Genomic DNA, 13,667 nt, shown 5'->3' on the forward strand with positions numbered 1-13,667 from the left:
TTTTTGTCCCTTTAATTTTTTAAAATCGCGATATAATTGACATACAACATTAATTTCAGGTGTACACCATAATAATTCAATGTGTGTATATGTATATATTTAAATATATACAATGTTCATTTTAAGTGAGAGAAAGAAAGGGAGAGGAGACATATGCAAGTGGGAAAGGGGCAGAGAGAGAGAGAATCCCAAGCAGGCTCCACACTGTCCAGAGCCCAGTGGTGGGCTTGAACCCATGAACTGTGAGATAATGACCTGAGCCAAAATCAAGAATCAGCCACTTAACTGACTGAGCCACCCAGGAACCCCTCAATATGTGTATGTGTATGTATGTATGTATATATGTATATACATATACATATACATATACACACACACACATATATATATATATATAAATGTTTATTTATTTTGAGAGCGAGAGTGTGTGTTTGTGAGCTAGGGAGGGGCCAAGACAGGCCAAGCAGGCTCCGAGGCGTCAGCGTGTAGCCCGATGTGAGGCTTGAACTCCCAAACTGTGAGATCATGACCTGAACCAAAATCAAGAGTCAGATGCTTACTAACTGAGCCACCCATGCCCCTCAGTATGTGTATATTTTGTGAAACAATCACCACAATATATCTAGTTAAGATTCATCACCACACAGGGGCACCTGGGTGGCTCAGTCTGTTAAGTGTCCGACGTTGGCTCAGGCCATGATCTCATGGTTCGTGGGTTCGAGCCCCATGTTGGGCTCTGTGCTAACAGTTCAGAGCCTGGAGCCTGCTTCAGACTCTGTTCCTCCTCTCTCTGCCTCTCCCTTGCTTGCGCTCTCTCTCTCAAAATATAAACATGTTTTAAAAAATGTAACAAAAAGATTCAGCCCCACACAGTTTTTTCTTGTGAGAACTTTTAAGATCTCTCTTAGAAACTCTCAAATATACAATACAGCATTATTAACTACAGCCACCACGCTGTAGTTACATCCCCAGGACTTATTTTATAACTAGAAGTTTATAACTTTTGACTGCCTTCACCCACTTTGTCTATCTCCTACACCCAACCTCTGGTAACTACTGGTCACTATAGTTCTTTATGTAATGTTTGATTTATATATAAGAAATACATGCAACATGGAAGTAATGAAGAATAAAAATTAAATGCCTGTGTACCTACTCCTTAATTAAGAACTAGAACATTTCTGTTCTATTGACTACCTTGGTGTTTAAAAAACAAACTTTTTTTTTTTTACGTTTATTTATTTTTTGAGAGAGACAGTGAATGGGAGAGGGGCAGAGAAAGAGAGAGAGGGAGACACAGAATCTGAAAGAAGCTCCAGGCTCTTTCTGACAGCACTGAGCCCAATGCGGGGCTTGAATTCCCCGAACTGTGAGGTCATGACCAGAGCCAAAGTTGGACGCTTAACAGACTGAGCCCCCCAGGTGTCCTGGTGTTTCTTTTCAATTCCAGTACCCAGCCTACCCTCCTCCCCAGAGGTAACTACTGTTCCGAATCAGTTGGTTTTTGCCTTTTGTTTTATATACACATATCCCATATAATGTTTACTTTTGTTGGTGAACTTTATACAAAATAATATTGTACTATATGTAGTCTTACATTAACTTTTTTTCATTCCACAAGTTCATTTTTATAACTTATAATGGGTACAGTTTTCCTTTTTTTTCTGTTTGGCTTTTACAGACAATTTTAAAATGAACATTCATATATAGTTTCTTGGTAAAGATGTTCAAGAATTTCTTTAGAGCATGTATCTAGAAGCAGAATTGGTTATAAGGTATGTACCTGATTAGCTTTGTAACAGTTTATAAGATAATGTAGTTATTTTCCAAAGTGGTTGTGCCAGTTTATAATACAGTTTATCATTTGCTTACTACTGTAAGATTTGATTCTTGCCAATCTGATAGGTGTAAAATGACATTTCATTGTACTTTAGTTTGCATTTTCCTAATAAGTTGAGCATGTTTTCATGATTAGTCATTCCTGTTTCTTCTGTGAAATACTTACTAGTGTCTTATGTCCTTTAATTTTTTTTAAAAGAGTTCTTCATAATACAATACTAATAGTTCTATTGTTAATTTTAACATATTCAAATTTAGTTATTTTAATATCTTGATTTAAAAAAAAATTTTTTTTTTCAACGTTTATTTATTTTTGGGACAGAGAGAGACAGAGCATGAACGGGGGAGGGGCAGAGAGAGAGGGAGACACAGAATCGGAAGCAGGCTCCAGGCTCCGCGCCATCAGCCCAGAGCCTGACGCGGGGCTCGAACTCCCGGACCGCGAGATCGTGACCTGGCTGAAGTCGGACGCTTAACCGACTGTGCCACCCAGGCGCCCCATTATCTTGATATTTTTAAAATTAATCTCTACACCTAACATAGGGCTCAAACTCACAACTCCGAAATCAAGTCAGTGTTCTTCTGAATGAGCCACCGAGGTACCCCCTCTTTTTTCTTAAAGATTTTATATTTAGGTAATCTCTATACCCAATATGGGGCCCAAACCTACAACCCTGAGATCAAGAGTCACATGCTGTACTGACTGAGCCAGCCAGGTGCCCTATGTCTTAAGATATTTCTTATAGTCTCTTCTAAAAGTCAGAAAGTCTCATATTTGTCTTCAGTCCACTTGGAATTTATTTATGTATGTGTGAGAAATAATTTCATCTTTTTACTATGAGAATAACGAGTTTTCTTTCTACTGTTTATTGATTAGTCCATCCTTTCCTCAGGGACTTTATCTACACGGCCAATTTCCATGGAAATAAATGTCTATTTTGGGACTTTCTGTGCTATTCCAATGGTCAGTTTGTCTAACCAAGAGCCAAGTGGCACCTTATTTTAATTGCTGTAACTTGATTAAAGGTCTTGATAGCTTGTAGAGCAAGTCTCGCCTTATTTTCAGAAGTATCCTTGACCTTTTGCTCTTTCATTAAATATTAGAATCATTGTCAAATTCTTTGGGAAGAAAAACAACTCCAGGAGGTTTTTTTCTTCCTTTTTAAAACTAGAATAGGGAGCCTGGGTGGCTCGGTTGGTTAAAACTAGAATCATGTATCTTATAGATTAATTAGGGAGTATTGACAGCCCTACAATACTGAATTCTATTAGGTTTTTCTATTCTTTATCAGGGAAAGGAAGTTTCTTTCTATTTTATTAAGCTTTTATTATAGGGGTTGCAGTTTATCAGTTTTTTTCCTCTTGAAGTAAATTGTGTTTATTTTACTTTAATCTGATAATGTGGCGAATTACATTTAAAAGTTTTAAAATGTTGAGCCACCTTTACATTCTTGGGCTAAAGCCAGCTTGATCATTAAAGAATGGTCATTTTTTCTAATTAAAATTTTTTTTTAATGTTGTTTTTTTTTTTTATTTTTGAGAGAGCGTGAGCCGGGGAGGGGCAGAGAGAGAGGGAGACACAGAATCCAACCTGCTCCAGGATCTGAGCTGTCAGCACGAAGCCCAAAGCGGGGCTCAAACCCACAAACAGCAAGATCATGACCTGAGCTGAAATCAGGTGCTTAACCAACTGAGCCACCCAGGTGCCCCATGATCATTTTTAAAATACACTTTTGAACTTTAATTGCTAATGTTTTGCTTAGGACTCTTAACATCTGTACTCTGGAGATTGGTCTGTTATTTTGTTTTCATAGTTTTTAGCTTCATAGAATGAGTTATGGAGTATTCTCTCCTTTCTGTTCTCTGAATTACTTAACATTGAAGTAATTCACTTTTTGAACATTTGATAGAACTTAATTATAAAACCATCTGGACCTTCAGTTTACTTTTGTAGAAAAATTAACTACCAGTTCATTGTCTTATCAATGGTAGGATATTTTAGGATTTTTAAGTTGGTTTTGGTAAGTTTTGATTTTTAAAATGCCATCATTTTCTGAATCCTACAAGTTTTATTTTCATTATTTCATTAATGTTCACTTCTGAATATTTTTTAAATGTTCATTACAAGTTTTTCTTTGAGTTTAGAAGTATATCTTTAAATTACTAAGTTAATTTCATTTGATCAGTGATTATGATCTGTTTGACGCCAGTGAAATATACTAAACTTGTTTTATGGCCAATTGTGTAGTTAAATTTTGTTATTTATGTATTCTGTTTGGTACAGATTCTGTATTTGTGCAATGTATCAAATGTAGTTAAATTTTGTTATTTATGTATTCTATTTTGGTGCAGTTTCTGTACTTGTGCAATGTATCAAACTAGCAATTTGTGTTGCTCAATCTTCTACACGTTGCTATTTTTTTCTTTTGGCTGTTAGACTTATCAACAGAGGAAGTGTGTTGACATTCTGTATTATGATTAGTTGTGTGTGTTGAGGCTTTAGGTGTAGAGTTGAGCATTTTAAGTTGTATGTTTTCAGATGTGTATTTGATTCTGTTTCCAGGGACTTTACCCTGAAGAGAGCTTTTACTGGTTAGTTTTGAGGGTTCATGGGCCCAAAAATACTTCAGCCCATTCAGACCTGCCTCAGACCCTTTGCACTCTCACTTGCTATTGGAGAAGGCATAACCCTATCCAATTTTAGTGCTGTTCTGGAGCTATCTAGTCCCCTGAATTTTCCAGTGAGTTTGTTTCCTGCTTTTGTGCTTCACAAACCTGGTTGCTTTCTCCTTGCTCAGTTTCTAATTTACACAGGTCTTCTATCTGCTCGAATTTGGGGTTCCTGAAACATGTAGTTTAATTAGGATGTTGTACATAGGTTTTTAATTTTGTTATCCATATTTGTCCTGTGTGTTTTTGGTGGGGGAAGTAGGGGAGTGGCAGGGAGCAGATTAAGTGGTCAGAAATTTCACCAGCACTTTAGTTTCTGTCCAAGACTTTTGCCTTCATTTCAATGATTTTTTGTGTTTCCCCTCCACACCTTTGTATTCTTTTAGTAGTTAACCTTAAATGTGTTGAAATCTTCAACATCTAACTAGTATGTTAAATGCTTTCCTGGAACACTGAGGGCCTTAGAACAGTAAAATTCATCATCTCTCTTCCAACCTTTGTTATACAGTATTTTAGTTGTTACCCAACCCACATTTAAACATTAATATTTATTTGAGTTCACTTTGATCATTTTTCTTTTGAGTATCTCAGACATGCCTTCTTAGGTAATTTGTTTTCTAAAGGATGTATTTCTAGAAGTGACTTTAAGGAAGTTCAAGTAACTGCTTGGGTTTTTGTTCATTTTACTGCTGTTTTTGTATTAAAATATTGTTTTTAGCTCTGTTGTAGTTGACAAAATTGTATATTTAAACTGTAGAACATAGGGGCACCTGGCTGGCTCAGTCAGTAGACTATGTGACTCTTGGTTTTTGGGTTGTGAGTTTGAGCCCAAAGTTGGGGGGTACTTACGATCTTTTTTAAAAATTTAACATTCACATTATGAAATAATCATCAGAACCAGGCTAGTTAACACATCCATCATCTCACACCTTTATGTGTGTGTCTGGTGAGAACACTTAAGGTCCACTCTTAGCAAATTTCAAGTACACAATACTTATTGTTACTCTTGATACTTCTACTGGGTATGGTTCTAGTTAATACTTTCCTCTCAACAGTTTGAAGTTATTATTCCACTACTATCTGATTTCCTTTCTAATTTTAACTCAACTGCTGCCCTTTCCTTCTTATGGTATCTCCTTTTACTTTCTTCTGTTAAGATCTTTTCATCTGGTCTGATCTGTAGTTTCATTAAAATGCACTGGATTATTCATCGTGTAGATCTTTCTGCTCAGAAAAGTTCAACCATGGACTTTGAATATCACTTTTCTTTTTCTGGGACTTTACACAGAGGTGAAATGGAAATAAAATAATTTGCTGTTAAACCATTGAATCTCTAATTTCACTGCTATGTTTTTCATTTCCAGAAGTAGTATTTCATTCCTTTTTCGATAGGCTTGGCCTAAAGCTTTTTGATTCTTTTTGCTTAATTCCTTTGTTTCTTTGAGCATTTCAAACACAGTTAACTTTGTATCCTGTGGTTGGTAGTTCCAGTATCTGAAGTCTTCGGGGGTTCTAAATCTGTTTACTGTCTTTGGGTTTTTTCCTTATGGTGCCATTCTGTGTGTGGTGAATGCTTTCTTAGTTAAACCCATGGGAATCCAGAGGTTCTAAATTGGGCGTGTTCTCTCAGAGAGGTTTTGCATTTGCTTCTCTAGGCCAGGAACTGCCCCTGGGACACTTTAGCCCTCTTCATGGTTCCAGACCTAATATGGAGTACTCAGGCCTGGCTCCGCCCTTTACTGGTCATCCAAGGCTTAGTCTCCCAATCCTAATGCTGAGGGCATTTTTCCTCAGGGCAATGGCTTTTCTGTTTACTTACCATTCCTGCTTATAGGAGGTTTCCTTGCTTTTCTGGGAATCTAGAAAGCGTTTGAAAGTTTTTATTTTATTATTATTATTATTTTATTTATTTATTTATTTATTTATTTATTTATTTTTTTAATCCAAGCACTAATAGTAATGGGAGAGCCCTTCAGAGGGTGTCTGACTGGCTCAGCCAGTAGAGCATGTGACTTTTGATCTCAAGGTTCAGCTCAAGCCCCAAGTTGGGCCTAGCTCTTACTTAATATTCTATTTTTTTCTTTTCTTTTTTAAATTCCACATCCAAGTTAGAATTTAGTGCAACAATGATTTCAGGAGTAGATTCCTTAGTGCCCCTTACCCATTTAGCCCATCCCCCTTCCCACAACCCCTCTAGTAACCCTCAGTATGTTCTCCGTATTTATGAGTCTCTTCTGTTTTGTCCCCCTCCCTGTTTTTATATTATTTTTGTTTCCCTTCCCTTATATTCATCTGTTTTGTCTGTTAAAGTCCTCATCTGAGTGAAGTCATAAGAGTTTTGTCTTTCTCTAATTTCACTTAGCATAATACCCTCCAGTTCCATCCATGTAGTTGCAAATGGCAAGATTTCATTCTTTTTTGATTGGTGGGTAATACTCCATTGTGTGTATATATGTATATATATATATACCACTTCTTCTTTATCCTTTCATCCATCGATGGACATTTGGGCTCTTTCCGTACTTGGGCTATTGTTGGTAGTGCTGCTATAAACATGGGGGTGCATGTGTCCCTTCGAAACAGCACACCTGTATCCCTTGGATGAATGCCTAGTAGCGCAATTGCTGGGTTGTAGGGTAGTTCTATTTTTAGTTTTTTTGAGGAACCTTCATACTGTTTTCCAGAATGGCTGCACTAGCTTGTATTCCCACCAACAATGCAAAAGAGATCCTCTTTCTCCGCATCCTTGCCAACATCTGTTGTTGCCTGAGTTGTTAATATTAGCCATTCTGGCAGGTGTGAGGTGGTATCTCATTATGGTTTTGATTTGTATTTCCCTGATGATGATGTTGAGCATTTTTTCATGTGTCAGCCATCTGGATGTCTTTTTTGGAGAAGTGTCTATTCATGTCTTTGGCCCATTTATTCACTGTTTTTTTGGGTGTTGAGTTTGATAAGTTCTTTATAGATTTTGGATACTAACCCTTTATCTGATATGTCGTTTGCAACTATCTTCTCCCATTCTGTCAGTTGCCTTTTAGTTTTGCTGACTGTTTCCTTCGCTGTGCAGAAGCTTTTTATTTTGATGAGGTCTCAATAGTTCATTAAGTATTCTGTTTAAAAAAAAAAAAATCTAGGGGCTCCTGACTTCGGGTCAGGTCATGATCTCACAGGTCGTGGGTTCAAGCCTCGCATCGGACTCTGTGCTGACAGCTCTGAGCCTGGAGCCTGCTTTGGATTCTGTGTCTCCCTCTCTGCCCCTTCCCCATTCATACTCTGTGTCTCTCTCAAAAATAAACAAACATTGGGGAAAAAAAATTGAAACAAAAATCTAGTCTTTAGTAACTTGCACAAGTAGAATGTGGCCACTGCCATTCTACAGCCAAAGAAAAGGGCATAGCTTTGTCTTGATATCACTTACCTTTCTCTTATTACTGCTAGAGCCCTTTGTAAAATTTGTTGAATATCTTCGTAGACTTTAACAGATTGAGGTTTTTAGTCCCATATATTTATCATACCTGTTTTTTCGTGAATAAATATTAGTTTATAAAGGATAATTCATAATATGTAACATTACTTGGCAAAGATGTGTCTATCACTTCTTGTCTCAAGTTTATCACTTATTCTATATACACCAGACCCTTAAGTTAGCTTGATGTTATAAATCCCTTCATAAATGTGACTCTAGAGTACTGGTGTTCATTCAGAAAATAATTGCATTCTGCCTGAAACTTGCAACTTTTTTTTTTTTTTAATGTTTCTGTTTTGGCTTCTAGCCAAAAGTAATAAAATTTTTACCTGACCATAAATTCCTTTATTTCCCCCCATTCATCTGCAAACAATGATCTTTTTTCCTGTCTGGAAACCAGAGCTCAGGACTGAATGTTTGTGTTATAGGCTCATAGCGCTCTAGTTTTCCTTCTCCTTGTTTCATTTCTCAGTACCTATTCTAATACAGTACTAAGTCAGTGTATTTTGGGGATCCAGCTTTATTTATTGGAGTATAATTTATAGAACCTCACCATGTTTACAATTCATGATTTAGTAAGTTTAGAGTTGTGGCAATATCACCACAATCCAGATGTAAACATTTTCATTACCCCCAAGATTCTCATGAGCACTTCTTGCAGTCCATCTCCACTTCTCCCCAATCAGTAATGTGGTTTCTATCTATAAATTTGTATAGGTGAAATCATATTCTATATGGTGATTTTGTATCTGGCTTTTTACTTAGTATACATTTTTTGCGGTTCACCTGAAAAGTTAATCTATACTGTAGCATTTTTATTGCTGGATAGTATTCCATCTTATGCATATATCACCTGTTGTTTATCTGTTCACACGGTGGACATCTGGACTGTTTCCAACTTTTGGCTGTTATTTCTGAACTTTTGACAGCAGCATTGCACATAACAGAAGTAACACCAATCCCCAAAGTAGTAATTAGTAAAAGCTTATTGTACACACACTGGGAACATTCAAATCAAACCATGGAATGAGGCTCAGGGGTATTATTATCAAATTGATATTATTATCAAATGGCTTATGTAGTGAGAAAGCAGTGACTGTTTATTCTTCACAGTGATTGATTAGAATATTAGAATTTTCTTAAATGATAGGGAATTGGTCAGTGGTTCTGTCATATCAACTTTGGGAAACGTTTCAAATTTTGCTTATGAACTTTAGAGGCATAAGCAAGAAATGACCTAGGTCAATTAGTCTTACAAACTAAGCTTCATTTAGTTTATTTTGCGTGACTAAACTGGTGTTATCTGTCCAGGGAATTTTTAAGGCTGGTCTCCATTTGTTTTTAATTTTAACAATTCACCCTGTTTTGGTAATTTTCTTAGCAGTCTGAGAGTATTACATTATTCTCAGTTACCACCGTTATGTAGTCAGGCCAAATAATCACATGTTCAGTGTTTTCATCCAGTTGAGTCATCAGACTAGAGGGTCATCTAGTCACCGTTGTCATCATTTATGTGGTTATTGTTGATTTCATCCAGCTGTCTGATGATAATTGTCATGTGAGTGCCTGCTGATAGGCATTTAAAACCCTCAAGAGTATACAGTGCACTGGAGAGGTGAACATGAGGACTGTAAGAACACCACCAAGGACTGAAAAATTCCCCACAGCAGAGATAACCACTTAGAATAAAAAAATGAAACCCATTTGTTTCCATAGGTACAATGTGATGTATTAGCATTCACATCCTCATGATTACTTAAAATTTCCTTATATTCATCCTGTCATGTTTTAGGTGATCTTTTACCCAAATTAGGCCTCTATATAATATGAGCAAACAGGTAATTTAATGAGATGCAGCTCTATGGAAAGAAAAGAAAGACAAAGATTAATAGTTTCAGCAAATGATAAACTTAGTTTTTGAGTTTGGAGAGCGGTCAGTTGAGAAGATTCCTAGTGTTAGGTTCAGAGCATCTGGAAGTGAGGGCAAACAGTGGCAGTCTGACAGATTTTCCTGGTTTGCAGCATGAATGTCCACAGATGAGCTAATGTGATTTCTCTGAAGTTCATGTCTAGTTGTCCAGCTTTAACTTGCATGGCTTTGGAAAAAGGGCAGTTTTAGTTTCAGGTGATTCTTAGTCAAAAGAGTGGGAGGAAACTGGAGGTGTTTGGAGAGTTCTATTGAAATATTGGAGCAAACTAGAAGAATTCAGGATCCAGTCTAGTTTATGGGTAGAAAAGAAAACCTCAAAGACAATAGCACTACAATTCAGTGTCCACAAAGGTGTAGTATTGAAATGTAATTTCTCTCATCACCCCCATTATGACCAGAGATAACCACAGGCTAATTTGTTTGGAAATTAAATCTAATTTCAATGAGGTTGGCCTAATTACACAAGTACAACAAGAATAGTGATTGACCATATAGGCTCTTTTAAATCTGCTTTGTCAGGACTTTTCATAAAGAATCTCAGACTAGACTTTCAAAAGCCTATGACTAATCCAGCTGTGTCCTGTTACAAAGAAAACAGATTCTTATTGAACTAATTAAATATTCTTATTTTTCGTGGCAGTATATCTAATGGTATAAGAGTTTCCAAATTCAGAGATCAGGTGGGGAGAAAGGGATAAATGCTTCAACCTTTGTTGCAAATGTACCCTTTACCAAATTGCTGTAAGGTATAGATAGCTTAAGAGAGGAGCAAAAGGGGTCCTTTAAATCTGGAAAACATTAAATAACCAGCAGTATTCTAAATGAAGTCATAAAAATTCTAATCATTTTCATAAGTTCATGTAGTTGTAATTGTTTTGTTTCTCCTTGGGTAAGCAGCTTTTTGAATCAATTTTCCATTAGAGCTTTAGAAATTCTTAGTTCACTGTTAGGACATTGTCAGAAGCCTGCATTTTGGAGGACTTGTCAAGGTCTTTTACATGAATTTCTTTCAAAATGAAGCATTTTTGCAGGAACACTTCTGCAAAACTATCAGAGTAAAACAACTGTCTGTAAATGTCAAAAGCCTTAAAATTAGCCACTTAAAAAGGATCTAGTGAGAGTTCTATATACAACCCCCAAATGATGCAACTGACATGTAAAATTTGGTTATTTTTGTGAAATATATTTTAAGATAATAGTTGAAATTATGACTAATAACACTATACTAGGACATACTTGAAATTTTTTTTTAATTTTTTTTTTAACGTTTATTTATTATTGAGAGAGAGAGAGACACAGCATGAGCAGGCAGAGAGAGGAGACACAGAATCCAAACCAGGATCCAGGCTCTGAGCTGTCACCACAGAGCCCAACGTGGGGCTTGAACTCACGAACTGTGAGATCGTGACCTGAGCTGAAGTCTGGTGCTTAACTGACTGAACCCCAAGGTGCCCTAACATATTTGAAATTATTAAAAATCTTACAATTTCTGAATTATTTTAATGAACTATATGTATATCTCAGAAATATGATCTAAGAAGGTTAAACAATTACATTTTATTTGATGTTTCCAAAATAAGCCTATTTTTTTTTTCCATTCAGAATTTGATTGAGGGAAATTTGTCAAATATGTCAGAAGATTTAAAACATTTGATCAGATAGGATCATCAGTCACCGTGAGACAATACTTACCCATTCAACCAAAGTGACAAAAGATTTCAGAGGCAAATACAGAAAGAGTCATAGTTGTAAAAACAAAACAAAGAAAAACCCTTAGCTTTTTTAATAAGAAGACTCTGTTATTAGTCACCAAAGACTTGATTGATAAAGACTTGAACCACAAATTATTTTCATAAGACATAGAATCTGTTTTCTAGGCAAATTACATAAAGGTAAAAACAAAACAACTTTGTTTATAATTTCTTAAGAGCAGACCAATAATCTAAGAAAAAAACGGTTGTTTCAACAGAGGAAACCAAATTTTAATTTTGCATCTGTATACTTTTGATATTAAATGTTAAAAAAAAAATTTAATGTTTACTTGTGAAGGGGAGAGAGAGGGAGACAGAGAGAATGAGTGAGGGAAGGGAAGAGAGAGAGAGAGAGGGAAACACAGAATCTGAAGCAGGCTCCAGGCTCTGAGCTGTCAGCACAGAGCCTGATGTGGGGCTCAAACCATGATATCATGACTTGAGCTGACTTGGACACTTAACTGACTGAGCCACCCAGGCGCCCTGATATTAAAAGTCTTTTTTAAAACAAGTCCATTCTAAGCTTGATCACATAAAATTCCTTTCTCAAGATTCCCTTTTCACAAACCTTCTGTAACTTTCTATATCCAATTAGGTTTTGTCCTTTTTCCTTTTTCTGGAACAGTCATTTTATTTTAGGACAAAATTACTTTTTATTTTTTTACTAAAAAGAAAAAACCCAAAAGTCCTTCATATGTTTCCTTATTAAAAAAACATTGTTTTCTTTACTTCTTTTCATATGCAGTTGGTCTTTTTAGCCCTTTTATTTCTAGTAGTTTTAATTATCTATATCTATATCTATATCTATATAATCTATATCTATATAATCTATATATATATAATTTAATATATATATATTAGAATTCTTAACTGTTAGGATCTTTAATTCCTAGTTGAAAACTAAGAAAAAATGTGGGTTGGCAAATTTATAAATATATTTCACAGTTTCTAAAGTAGTAGATTTTTCAGTGTGGCACAAATCATGTTTATTAATGGACCCAAATATCTTTTATCTCTGTAGAAAATTAAAAAGCCAAAAGTAGATTAACATTAAATGCTAAATGTAAGTTTGGAAATGATTTAGATATTCAATGAATACCCATTATTCAGTTAGAGTTAGTATAAACTTTAAATTATTACTTTAAACAGTTGTGCTTGGATTAGACATAAACAACTATCATATTTTTTGGCAAATGTTGAAGACATACCTGCTTTTATTAAACCAGCATACTTAAACTAGCTTGTATTTATCAAGGATTGCCTTAGATCATAAACTTGAAAAAATCTGGGTTAGTTTCTATACTTCTGAGAGTATCTTGATAAAACACTTTTCTTTAAATTAAATAGAGCTCTTTACAATTTTGGTAATACCATCTGGAAAGAGAAAAATATCACCTATCTGTAACATACATAGACCTACATAAACATACAGACATCCAAAAAGTTCTTAAAGCTTTTGTTTTGAAAACTGTAGCCACGTCTCAGGTACAAAAGTCAAAAGAATTGTTGGATACAAACTGCGTTTCTGGCAGGTGGACTAAATTAACAGTACCTACTTAGATGGCCAAAGACACTATTTGCATGCTGTAAGGATTTTTTTCAGAGCTCTTTATGGAGTCATTTTCATCTTTTAGAAGCTTCTACATGCCATTTAAAGAATACATTCCATGGTTTCTGAGAGGTTTGGAATCTTCTAAACGTGCTTAAGGTGGACCTAAGTTAAAAATTCCCCAAAGAGGCCACTACAATTTCAAAAGATCAGCCATTTTCCAAAAAGGCACAAGAGCCTCATCCATAGGCCAGACGGAACCCATCTTTACCTTTAATGTCTTAACTGTGAGAGGCCCTGTTTTCCAACAACTGTTTCAAAACACAGGGAATCACGTTCCACCCCACCCCCACTCTTTGAACAGCACAGAGTGACTAACCAAGAAGCTTCAACAAGCAAAATGCGGGTGTGCACAATAAAGTTGGAGCGCTCAAAACACAAAGAGCAGACCTCACATCT

This window comes from Prionailurus bengalensis, chromosome B1 (assembly GCF_016509475.1).
Source record: "Prionailurus bengalensis isolate Pbe53 chromosome B1, Fcat_Pben_1.1_paternal_pri, whole genome shotgun sequence".
Classification (NCBI taxonomy): Eukaryota; Metazoa; Chordata; class Mammalia; order Carnivora; family Felidae; genus Prionailurus; species Prionailurus bengalensis.